This window comes from Juglans microcarpa x Juglans regia, chromosome 3S, assembly GCF_004785595.1.
Source record: "Juglans microcarpa x Juglans regia isolate MS1-56 chromosome 3S, Jm3101_v1.0, whole genome shotgun sequence".
Taxonomy (NCBI): domain Eukaryota; kingdom Viridiplantae; phylum Streptophyta; class Magnoliopsida; order Fagales; family Juglandaceae; genus Juglans; species Juglans microcarpa x Juglans regia.
Genome location: NC_054599.1, coordinates 18,111,831 through 18,125,406, shown reverse-complemented (window position 1 = coordinate 18,125,406; position 13,576 = coordinate 18,111,831). Strand labels below are relative to the sequence as shown.

The 13,576-nt window shown below is 36.4% G+C and overlaps 1 long non-coding RNA gene across 1 annotated transcript; it reads left to right on the top strand.

The window, feature by feature from the left end:
* The first annotated feature begins 804 nt into the window (after positions 1–804).
* Positions 805–11,470, top strand: LOC121258423. Its single transcript, XR_005939400.1, has 3 exons — positions 805–986; positions 1,808–2,299; positions 11,353–11,470. It is a non-coding gene; the product is annotated as an uncharacterized LOC121258423 (long non-coding RNA).
* Positions 11,471–13,576: the final 2,106 nt, after the last annotated feature.

Below are 13,576 nucleotides of genomic sequence, written 5' to 3'. Positions count from 1 at the left end.
CTAAAAGAACTAAAAGCATGTTATATTAGTTGGACACCAACTCTGGCTGTAAAAGAAGGCTGGCCTTCATTTTTGGAATAGCAATTGGGACCTCTCTATAGTTAAATAAACTGCTTCAAACATTATGCATGGAAGCATTCTCATTCAAGCCATCCCAAGACATCTCATTGTTCCAAATTTTATTTTCAACCCCCATAATCAGTTTTGTAATCCCCTGTCGTATTTTATTAAGCGTGTGTCTTGGAAATTTTATCAAACATCCGGAGTGCATTTAAGCTTTATATGTGTATTTCCCTGGAAAAGGACACACACCACCCAGTGATAAAGTAAATGACAGTTTACCCTTGCCGACTGTATTTCCATGGAAATGGACACACACCACCTAGTGATAGGGATAAAAGGAATGGACAACAGTAGAGATGAGGGAAATGAACATAAGCGATCAAAGAAAGAAAACACTATACCTTACCCTTGTAGACTGTGGTTCTTCTAGAAGATGACGGCAAAGATTTGATGACAGGCAAAATCTCGAATGCGGGTCGCGCGCGGAGGAGACTGGCCAAGCTGCAGTAGAGGGAGGAACAAGAGAGCACCACCACCGAATCTTGAGATTTGTACGAAGGGAAAGTCTTCGGAGGAGGAGGGGAGACAAACGAATGGCAGTCTTTTTCTCTCCGTTTTCTTTCTTTCTTTCTTTTTCTTCTTCTTTTTTGTTTTTTAAATAACTCTGACAGCAGCAGATCCACGTGAGCTTTGTCCCCTAATTCGTCCACCAACCAGCCTGCACTAGAAGAACTGAAAAAGAAAAGAAGAGAAGAAGAAGGTCGTTGGGCAGAGCGACAGTGGTTCACTTGAGCGCGAAGGAAGTTACGCAGGAATTAACAATGGAGTGCGCCAGAAAAGTGAGGGGAACTACGTGTTTGGGTCCACCCAGAAGACGCTGTGTCCGCTGCGGAGCCGTTGCTTATTGCTCCGTCTTCCACCACGTTCCCCTACGTGCATAAGCTTCTTTTTTTTTTTACTCTTAGCTTTTATGTGAGTTCCGAGCGTAATTGTTCTACAAAACACACAATTCGAATATCATGCTGATTAGTAGCACCCGAGTTCTTAAATCTAGTAGTGGTAAGCTAGGTGTTTTGGTCTGCGACAACAATTGGGTCTGTCTCAGTTCGTGTAGTATTTCTAATGCTTTGAATATCCTGGCTATTACATATATATCCAATCATTGCCTGTGTTGCTTTTGTGAGATAAGACATTGCTACAATTTCAATACCTACTTTACAGTGAAATTATTGTTGAAAGCCTGAAAGAACATGAACTATATTACTCATTAACCATATCTTCCCACTGCCCACGGTTCTATATTTGTTTTGTTTGGCTGAAAAGTGATGTATCAATACTACCACTAATGGGACATTACTTGTAATGGTTTAGCTGTAAGATTATGCTCGGGTCTTCAATGTCTATGCTATACTGCCCACAAGCTGCTGCTAACCCTTAATTTCCACCACCGTAGAAGTTATTTACTTGGGTTGATATTTGGCATTTTATCTTACTGAAATTTCATATCATTGTCTTGAATTTTTTCTTAATTCTGGAAAATTTAAACTATCGCTTTTTTCTTTTTTTTTCAATTCTGGAGTGGTCATAAAAGAAGAGTGCAAAAATTTGAACAAATGGGACGTGGAGATGTCTTGAATGATCCTTTCACATTTTCCCAGGAAGCTACACTTCAGGTAATTTTCTCATGTTATATTATATATTTTGGTGACTTTATCGATCTACTTCTTTTGTTCAACTCTGCTAGGTCCGTGAAAAGGAGGCCAGGTGTTTATTCTGAGCAACAGCGGCATCCATCAAGTGGGAATGTGGTTGCATGATTTCTCTTTTGTGTTGGTTACTTCCTCTGATTGTGAAGGAGACAAAGGTCCTAGCAGTTTTTACCGATTATTGTGAAGAAGCTTGTCATCTTGGAGCTTATTGCATAAGCACTATAACTGGCCATCCTCCCACATTTCATGTGTGTTTCACTTTCTTTCTGTCGCTTTTTCCCCAAGTTACTGTTTCATTCTGTTCAAAAGCATGGATTTGTCACTGCTTAATTTGATTAGATTCAAAATTATTCCTCTGCCTTGTATATACAATTAAATCCATTCAGACAGCCAACGGTGGTTGAAAACGGTGCTTTATTTCTCCCTTGATACAGTAATTGCTTCCTCTATGGGATGTGAAATGGTCTTCTTTTGATAGATTCATGGAGCTCTGGAATCAAACCATCATTCCCTTGTGTTATCTGCAGGTAATAAATTTTGCGAGACGTGTGCCTCACTCTGGTGATCATGATCTAGAGGCTTGATGCAACCTTAAGTATATGTGCAATCCAAGGATTTACAGAAAGAAAGGGAAAAAAAAAGAAAAGAGGAAGATCTAGAAGTTAAACCCAAAAGGAAAAACTTCAAATCGGTAATGGTGTAAATTAAAAGTTTACACTCTCGAATGAAAATAGAACACGTGTGAAATTTATATGGTTTACAATGGGTGCACATCTTGAATATTACCCTCCTCTCAAATCCGTCAGTCCCTTCTCACTCCTTTTCGTTTTCTTCCTCTCTCATTCCCTCGCACCAGATGGACAAGCTCAAACACCAATGAACTTCATAACGATTACAGGAAAAAAAATACTCCACACAAGAAATGAAAAGCATAAACATTATCAACTTTTGCAGAGAATATCCAATAGCACCATACATCGCAGAAGATGACATAAAGTGAAGAAGTTTGAAAAAAAAATAATGAAAACCCTAGGCCCCAACTTTCAATTTGGCTGTTAAGAAATTGATGAAAAAGTAGGGGTGGGTAACGGAGTCCCGCCCCGTGCGGCTGGGCGAATCACCCCGTCAAGCAGATGCGGGGGGCGGGGCCACCCGCCCACATCTGGGCCAACCTCCAGGGGCGGGAGCGGGATGGGGTGACCCCCGCCCCATATATACCCCGCCTCGCATATATTTATATATATATTAATAAAAAATCGAGGGTTTAAAAATATCAAAACCAACCCTCCCCTCGGCCCCCCTCTCTCGATTCTCGAACCTTCTTCGTTCTCACTTCTCCCTCGCTCTCAGTCTCTCTCTCTTTCTGAGTTCTCGCACCCGGTCCCTCTCTCTGCATCGTCGTCCCCGTCATCGTCGCCGTCGCACGACTCGCACCCGGTCCCTCTCTCTTCATCTCCGTCAACGAAGGTAAGAAACCCTAAATTCAAAATTTAATTTTTTTGTGATTTATATATTTAATGGAGATTGGAGGAAGGATGAGGTTTATTGGAGATAGAGGATGAGATTTTGTGAATTGTGTTGTGGAGCTTAGATTGTACATGTGGTTTGAACTTTGAATGACTCCTGACCGTTTGTTTTTGTTTTTCTTTTGTTTGCATTATGTAATGTGTGTGAATCATTGAATCATGATATTATTTGTGTCTAATTAATTCGGATTGAAACCCTTAAATTAATTTAGAGTTTCGAAATACCCTAAATTTACAATCTCTTGTAAATATTTACAATATTCAGTAACGAAATTTACAATATTTACAATATTTCATGCAGTACCTTAATTTACAATATTTATAAATTAAGGTACTGCATGAACAAAAAACCAATAAACATAAATTAATGAAAGTCCAACTTATTAGTTATAAATATTGTAACAAAATCATCATCCATTAATTAATCTTTACAATAGATTAAGTTATAATTAATTAAGATGAAATATATATATATATATATATATGAATGATACTTTTTTTTATTCTACTTTTTTTTATGTTCATTATATAGTTGCTATGCTTATATTCTTTCAAATCTAAGAAACTATATTGTTAATATACTTTACTACATATATAACAAATATTCAGACACTGCCACCAACATATATATATATATATATATATACATTCATATATACACACACCTGAAGGTTGAAGTATTGTAATCCATAAGTAGCTATAAACCTAGAAATCATGCATAAAATCCATTTTTTTAAAAAAATAAAAAGAAAGAAAAAAAAATTAAAAATGTATATAATATATCCATGAAGGAAAAATAAAAATAACCAAAGTACTCAATATTTTTTTATTTTTTTTATCGTGTTTTCGTAGTAGTTCTAATCCATTCAATCATGATATTTTTTTTTTTATCGTGTCCGAAATTAAAGATCATCAGGATGTTAATTGTTTGGCATGTTGCTATATTTTTTATAATTTCAGATTTCTTGTTTGTTTGAGTTCATGGATATGCCAGCAGATTTTAGTGCGAACTCTCATTTCTAGGCCGAAGGCACCCCTACCCCTACACCTACTCCTACCCCTCCTACTCATACCCCAACCCCTAGCCCTACGACAAATTGCCCCGCCCCCATGCCCAGTAAGAAACTTACTTCAATAGTTTGGAGTCATTTCACCAAACTAGATGGTGGTGACCCAAGTAACCTCCAAACCAAGTATAACTATTGTGGGAAAATTTATAGATGTCACTATAGGAAACATAGCACCTCACAATTAAAGGTACACTTAGAAGAACAATGCAAAAAAAGTCTAATATTATGATCATTACAAGAGAAAAGCCAATCTAGGGTGGAAATTGGATTTAAAAAAATGGAGAATAAGACTAGTGGGGATGCAACTTTGAGGGATATACTAAGTATGATCCTGATGAGTGTAGAAGACACATAGCTTTTATGATCATCATGAACGAGCTACATTTTCAACTTGTTGATGGAAAAGGGTTCCAAGCGTATTCTCGCTACTTGGAATCAAGGTTTAATATTCCTTCTTGCCACACGGTGGCAAAAGATGTAAAAAAATATTTTTACATTGAAAAAGAGAAGTTGATGGGTCAATTGGCGGATCAGTTTGTTTGTCTCACCACTGACACTTAGACATTGGTCCAAAATTTTAAATATATGTCTTTGACTGTGCATTTTATTGATTGTCATTGGACATTGCAAAAGAAAATTATAAAATTTTGTAAAATCACCGATCATAAGGGTGAGACAATTGGGAAGGCCTTGGAGGCCGCAATAAAGGAGTGGAGGTTGACCCAATTTGTTACAGTCACAGTCCATAATGCCTCGTCTAACGATGTTGCATTGGAACATCTGAAAACCTATCTTAGAGAGGCAAATAAGACACTCATGGGTGGTGAGTGTCTACATGTGAGATGTGCGGCACATATTTTGAATCTGATTGTCACTGATGGTTTGAGGGATCGTTATGATGCGATTGCTCGGATTATGACTGCTGTGAGATGGGTGAGATCTTCTCCTTCGAGGTTGGAGAAATTCAAGATTGTTGCGAGATCTGCGGGCCTAACATCTAAGAAGGGCCTTTGTACTGATATGCCTACACGATGGAACTCAACATTTTTTATGTTGGAGGCGGCCCAAGAATATAAGCTTGCATTTGCATTATTGGGTGACAAAGACATCCAATATGTTAAATATTTTTATGATCACAGGGGATTGGGGAAACCCATAGATAATGATTGAGAAATTGCAGCTATTTTTGTAGAGTTTTTGAGGCTTTTTTACGATGTCACCAAGAGGCTATCTGAAACTTTGTACCCTATATCCAATGTTGTATGTCAGCAAATACATAGGGTAAAAGAAGAATTAGATGACATGGTCGTGGGTGGTCACATTAGGTTGCAGGAGATGTCATTGATTATGAGTACAAAGTACGACAAGTATTGAGGAGATTTAACTAGGGCTAATATTTTGTTATATGTAGCTGTCGTCTTTGACCCGAGGTATAAGTTGGATGGCATGATATTTGAATTGGGACTTGCGTACGAGCAAGTATGGGCGGAGCTTATTGCAGCAAAGGTTCGGAAAACCCTTAGTAGATTATTTGATGAGTTTTCCACCCTGCGGGGTGGTAATATTGCAGCACCTACACCTACCCCCTCAGCCTCAGGTTCACAGGTTCCTGAAGCCGAGGTTGGAAAAAGACGTAGATTGGAGTGGGGTGAGAGGTATGAGCAGACCCTCCTTCCTCTGGGGTTCTATAGAGGCTCAGTTAGAGATAGACAGATACTTAGCAGCAGAGATTCTATCATTTTCACGATATTTTGATATATTAAGTTGGTAGAAGGTGAATGCCGTAAAGTATCCCATCGTTGGAGAGATAACCCGCACACTTTTGGCCATCCCTGTTAGCATCGTAGCCTCAAAGTCGGCCTTTATTTTTAACTTATTAATATTTCAAGTTTTATAACTTATTAACTTTTATGATCTTGATTTTTAGTCTCACAGCAGTCGACACAACTCACCACTCAGTGAACTCACCGCCATGGCTCCACCCCAAAATCAAATTGATCAAATTGAAAAATTATGATTTTGTTAATTTACAATTAATTGTAATGTTGCTACAATAGTTAATTGTACAATTTGTAATATTTATTTTTTTTAGAGGAGTTTATAATAGTGTAATAGTTTATTAGTGCTCTTAATTTGTATAATTGTAAACTACTTATTTTAGTTTAGTGCCTTAGTGATGATTATTATTTAATTAGTTAATAGTTGAAACTTAGTATTTACTTAATAGTTCAATCTATAAATATATATTATTATTTTTCAGTTTTTAAATTTATATATTTTTTAAGTTAAATTTTGGACTCAAAGTGGCCCAAAAAGGGATTTTGGGCCATTTAGGGCCTAGAAAATGGCCCAGTAAAGGGATGCAGGGGTACGGATGGATGGAGGTCCACCCCTCACCTCGGCCAGGGGACGGGGTACTGGAAAAAATTCCCTACCCTCGCATATGCGGGTGCAGGAGGGGTGGCCCTGCCTCGTAGGGGGCGGGTATCACTCCTATGAAAAAGAATAGAAACCTTTCTGTTTAACTCCCTTATCAACGTAACCACTTAAAATCACACTTAGCACCTCAAAATAAATACATAAAAAATACGCCCAATCAAATAGTTTCAAAAATTCATGTAGAGATAAATGCACAAAAAGAGATGAAAGAGGATTCAGTTGAGTGAGGGGAGAAACCCTCGTAATTCGATTTTTTTGCATACAACCAATTCTAGTTCACATTCTATAAAACTCTAACGTGCCAAGCAACTATTGGGTGGTGTAAAATCCTTATTTACACCACATCCTGCTCCCAGGCGGACCATTGCCAAATGGTTCTTTAGCTCTTCTCTCAAGGCATTCGTACAGAAACCATACAAGTTGGGAGTTTTTGACAGTTCAAACCTGTTAAACCTTTTTTTCTGTCTCTCCTCTCCTTTGTGCTTCTCCAAGAGCTTCTCCTTAGTCCATGTGTTTTTGTTAGAATTATTTTCATTTTTGCTCCATCCCTAATCCCCACGTGATTAAAATTCAATCAAGGCCAGGTTCATTTGCGATCATGATCTTTATTTTGTTCTTTTAACTGCTGCATTGCTAAATTTAGTTGCTTTTGCTTGTATTTTGTCGAACTCGTTCGTCTTTTTCCTTCCTCATCCACGAAACAGGAAAAAAAAAAAAGACACAAATGCATACATAAAACATCTAAGGAGGCAGTAATTAAGCAATCTGGCTCAACAACATTGAATTTCCTTCAAGAAACATAGAAAAAAAAATAGGAATTGAAAGAATAAAACTGAACATCGTACTTATGTAAAATGGGGGGGGGGGGGGGGGGGGGGGGGGGGGGGGGGGGGGGGGGGGGGGGGGTGGGAAGTAAATATTTCATCCTTGCTGCATGACAAATTGGGACAAGGAGGGCATAACTTGATCAGCTAGCGCTTTTGGGTAGTCTTCTGGTACTTGTCTTTGATCCAATGGAAACCCAGGGAGGCTCCTTCCTTAACCTTCTTAACACCGGTGGATGCGGCGGCTTTAGTTTTCCCGAAGCCGTCTTCAACCTTTCTAGAATACTTACCCATTGCACCACCGCCATGGCTGCTGTTCTTGGTGTGAGGAACAGGGTCTGGGTTGCTGTAGTCCCATTGATCAGCCCACGAGGTATAAGAATTGTAGGACTCCATTACTTACAAAGCTAAGCTATATAGCTTATGATCTTTTCTTGAGAAAGATAAAAAGACAGATCACCAAGTTAACTTGATGGCAGGTTCTTTTGGGGTTAGAAGATGGTTTTGGAGACGGGGGTCTATGCATATATATACATATATTATAGATAGATGCTGTATTTTATCGTCTAGATGGGTGGTGTTGGAGACCAAAATCAGCGCGTTTGAATTGAAGAGAAGAGCAACAGGGATGTAGCAAACAAGCAGAGAGAACCTTCGTCCGAAATACAAAAAAAAAAAAAAAAAAAAGAAAAAGATTGGCAACACGCAATTCCCTTTCCAAGAAACATTATTCGAAAAGCAGCAGCCGCTCGAAGGAAAAGGATCAGTTGGCATTCGTTGAATGCTCCACCGCGTGGCCCATCAACCCTGCATTAATTAATTAATTAGTTACATATCGTTCGCAATACATGATGTACGCGGCATGAAAATTATTTTTTTATATATATATTTAAATGCTAATATTATTGGAACCTCATGTTCCACATGTTTGTAACGAGATTATGTTCTATTATTCATTTTGATTAAACAATGGGTAAGGTAAGAAACTGTGAAATTACTAATCTTAAAAGTTTAGGTCTTGTTTGGTTACATAGATGAGATGGCATGCAAAATCTGTGAATAATAATGAGATAGTTTGTAAATATTAGTAAAATTGTATGAATTAAGATGTTTTATGGAGTTTTAGAAAAATATAGAGAAAAAGTTGAATAAAAATATTATAAAGGTAAAATATTGTTAGAATATTATTTTTATTTTGAAATTTGAAAAAGTTGAATTGTTTTTTATATTTTGTTTGAAAATTTGAAAAAATTATAATGATTATATAATAATTAGATAAAAATGTTGAAAATTTGAAATTAAAAAAATGTTTATATTTAAATGGTATTTGAATGTTGAGATGAGACGTGGGTTGAGACCATCTGTAAAACCAAATGGGGCATTAAAGTGATAAAAATAGACAGATTTAATTATTTGTATTATATTCTTAACATAAAGATGTCATGTCTTAATTTGAAGTAAACGGTACTAACATTATTCTATATAAATTGGTTGATGTAAATTACATAAATCTTTCCCATGCATTAGGGATTGACTAAACGGAATTCTTTACACTCCAGATTATTTCCAATAATATTAGATGACAGTGCTTATGATTTCAAAAAATTGGTAGTGAACATTTATAGCTTCTAAAAAAGAAACAAAAGCAACTACGGTAGATTTTTCCTGGAAAACTCACTCAATAAAATTAAAATTTTCAGAAATTGAATATGCTTTGTCTCAAGAAATTGATATGCTTTATGCCATGGAACAGATGTCTCACCACAGTATCATCTCTGTATTTCCTTGCTAATTTGTATATATATGTAGATGCAGCTTGTATATATATACAAAAAAATCTCGCAAAAGTAAAGTTTATGAGCAGATGTTTGTCGTGGGACATCAGATTGCAATTTTTTTTTTTTATTTTATAAAGTAGATCGAACATATTACATCTAACCACATCAATTTATGATCTTAACTTTTATATCTTCATAAGTAAATCTAGGGTTTCTTTATAAATATCTATAATTTTTTGCTGCCAAGTGAAAGAACTTCTATTTTTTGAGTTGCTTGTCTGACAGTGAGGTAGGTATTATATATTTTGAAGGCTAGCTAGCTAGCTACTTGGAACGGAAGTTTCTTAGCGTATTAATAAACATGGCAATGATTGATATATATTAAACAATATATTAAACTAAACGTTTTGATTGAACATAACCTTCTTCTAAGTGAAACAATTATTAACATTAAAAATATCGAAAGTTCCATGGCACCAACATGTGTGCCAACCACCTTGAGATTCCCTATTTTCCTTTTTTGTTTTAAAATCTTTTTGCATTTTCATTATTGATTTATTTAATAATTTTGTGCCATGCACGTATGAAAAGTTCCCTAAATGGTTGTTAAAGAAAGAGACTTCTAGAGTCATAAAGATGACATACTAAATCAAAATATCTAAAAGAAATTTACTATAGGGGTTGAAGGGAAGGGACTTTGAGTTAATTTTTCGGAACATGCAAAACAAACATTTGTGAGTCGTGACGGATTATTTGCGATGATAATAACAATTTGCGACAAAAACAGACTTATTTTAACAAGAAATAATCATTTTTACTGGAAATAATTGGTCATAAATAAGTAGTGTTTTTGTAGGTACACTTAATTTTTAAAGAAAAATTTTATCAATTACACTATAATTTTGCCTTTTAATGAGCCGGTATTGTAGAAGGAAATAGATTTGGATTATAGAAAAAAATTATGCACTGAGATGAAATTCTTTTAGGGGGTTAAGTGCTAATGTTAAGAGGGGGAAGCTAATATGTCATATATGTTTGATTTAGTAAATAAAATAATAAACAAAATTCGGTGAACTTAATGAAAAAAAGTGCAACATAACTAAAAACCAATAGGATGTATTTAAATAAAAGTAGGGAATATAACGACTTATATTCCAATAGGATGTATTTAATTAATTAAAAACAAATAGCATTGTTCATGTCATGTTCGTTTAGGGAATATAACATAAATTATAGGAATGGACTGCGTTATTTTTCCTCTCCAGAGTTTTTATTTTTATTTTTCCTTTCGTTTTTTTAATTCAAGAGCCCATGATGCATGCACCACATTCAATGATTGCTCCAAATGCTGGCATTGCTGCTTATTCAAGTTGGTTGCCTACAATTGTATGCCTTTGATTCTCTGAACATATTGCATTGTTTGTATTATGTGCATCTCTGTTAACTAAACTACCTTGAAGCTGTTATCATCATCAGAATAGTAAGAACTGAATGAACTTGCAATATTTTCAGTTCTTTTGGTTGCTTGGTGAGCATTTCAGGAGCTAATAAAGGAGACGGTTCCAGCAGTTTTCACCGATTGTTGTGAAGAAGCTTGTCATCTTGGAGCTTATTGCATAAGCACTGTAATTGGCCATCCTCCCACATTTCCTGTGTGTTTCACTTTCTCTTTCTGTCCCCTGTTCCCTAAGTTACTGTTTCATTCTGTTCAAAAAGCATGGATTTGTCACTGCTTAATTTGATTAGATTCAAAATTATTCCTCTCCTGTATATACAATTAAATCCATTCAGACAGCCAACGGTGCATGGATGAAAACAGTGCTTTATTTCTCCCTTGATACAGTAATTGCTTCCACTATGGGATGTGAAATGGTCTTCTTTTGATAGATTCATGGAGCTCTGGAATCAAACCATCATTCCATTGCGTTATGATTTATCTGCAGGTATAAGACATCTTACTGATGCAGCTCTCCTAAAGTTTTTGGGTGTTCATGGAAAAATTTTGGGAGACGTGTGCGTTACTCTGGTGATCATGATCTAGAGGCTTGACGCAACCTTAAGAATATGTGCAATCCAAGGATTTACAGCAAGAAAGAAATATAAAAAAAAAAAAAAAGAAAAAGAAAAAAAAGGAGGGAAGATCTAGAAGTTAAATCCACACTCTGCCATGATGTGTGACGTTGCCGAATGGTTCTCTAGCTCTTCTCTCAAGGCATTCGTACAGAAACAAGTTTGGCGGTTCAACTTGTAGTTTTTGACAGTTCAAACCTGTTCAACCTTTTTTCTGTCTCCTCTCCTTTGTGCTTCACCAAGAGCTTCTGCTTATGTTTTTGTTAGAATTCTTTTCATTTTTGCTTCATCCCTAATCCGCACGTGATTAAAATTCAATCAAGGCCAGGTTCATTTGCGATCATGATCGTTAGTTTGGTCTTTTAACTGCTGCATAATTTACTAATTTAGTTCAATATAATTAGAATGATGATTTATCGAGTTGCTTTTGCTTGTATTTTGTCCAACTTTCATCTTTTTCCCTCCTCACCCAGGAAACAGGGAAAAAAAAAAGTCTTTCTACGTACCAGGGGTGGGAAATCGCCGGGTAGTTGCTGACGTGGCATAAGCTTATATATTAAAAAAATTAAAAAAGAAAAAAGAAACTAGATTTCAAAATCTTACTCCAAATTTCACACTTGCTTTTGAAGGTGTCTATATTCCACTTGCTTTTGCTTTTATAGGTTAAGAAATAATCGCAGTTGCTTTTGCATATTTCAGATTTCACACTTGCTTATGCAAAAACAGGTTAAGTAAAAGCATAATCGCTTCTGAAATCTGGGTTGCCACAAGGCACCAAATTGATCGATTTTGTTGTCAACAAACAGAAGGATAATAAATCATATTACGATTTTTTATGCCTTTTTGAGTAGGCAACTGGTATACATACATCACAATTAAAGAAAAAAAGAAAGAGAAATTTTGATTAAAAAAGAACCAAGTTAATCGTCATTGTGTTCATCATTTTCTTGCAGATCTGAGAGAGAGACAACTATTTGACTTGAAATTCAAGATCCTCCTATCAATAAAAGTTTTGGGTACTCTCTCCTGCTGTCTTAAATGATGTTATTCTTGTTTCTTTTTCTCTGATGATGACGATGACAAAGGCGAGGACGATGATGATATTGAGGATTCGATTTCGTGGGACAATTGAAGACGAAGGGAGGGATGGGAGATGGTTGAAAGCTAGGAGGGGGATGGATTTAGGGTTATGATATGGAGAGTAAGAGGGAGGAGAAAACAAAAGGTAGAGGGAGAGGGAGAGGGAGAGGGAGATGTCTGTCAGAGATGAAAGGAGGGAGATATGAAATTTGTAGGGAGAGAGAGGGGGAACAAAATGGGGAGTAAGAGGAAGTGGAAAATGAAAAAAAACACACCGTAGAAGACATGGACATGCCGGTTGCATCAAACGGTTGTATCCATCATTTTCCGTAAAAAAAGGACACAAATGCATACATAAAAAATATCTAAGGAGACAGTAATTAAGCAATATGGCTCAAACTAAATACGTATGCACCGACATTGAATTCCCTACAAGAAACATAGAAAAAAAAAAAGGAATTGAAAGAATAAGACTGAACATCGTACGTATGTAAAATGGGGGTTAAAAACAGAAAATATTTCATCCTTGTTGCATGACAAATTGAGACAAGGAGGGCATAATTTGATCAGCTAGCGCTTTTGGGTGGTCTTCTGGTACTTGTTTTTGATCCAATGGAAACCCATGGAGGCTCCTTCCTTAACCTTCTTAACACCGGTGGATGTGGCGGCTTTAGTTTTCCCAAAGCCGTCTTCAACCTTTCCAGAATACTTACCCTTTGTACCACCGCCATGGCTGCTGTTCTTGGTGTGAGGAACAGGGTCTGGGTTGCTGTAGTCCCATTGATCAGCCCACGAGGTATAAGAATTGTTGGACTCCATTACTTACAAAGCTAAGCTATATAGCTTACGATCTTTTCTTGAGAAAGATAAAAAGATAGATCACCAAGTTAACTTGATTGCAGGTTCTTTTGGGGTTAGAAGATGGTTTTGGAGACGGGGGTCTATGCATATATATATATATATATATACATATATTATAGATAGATGCTGTATTTTATCGTCTAGATGGGTGGTGTT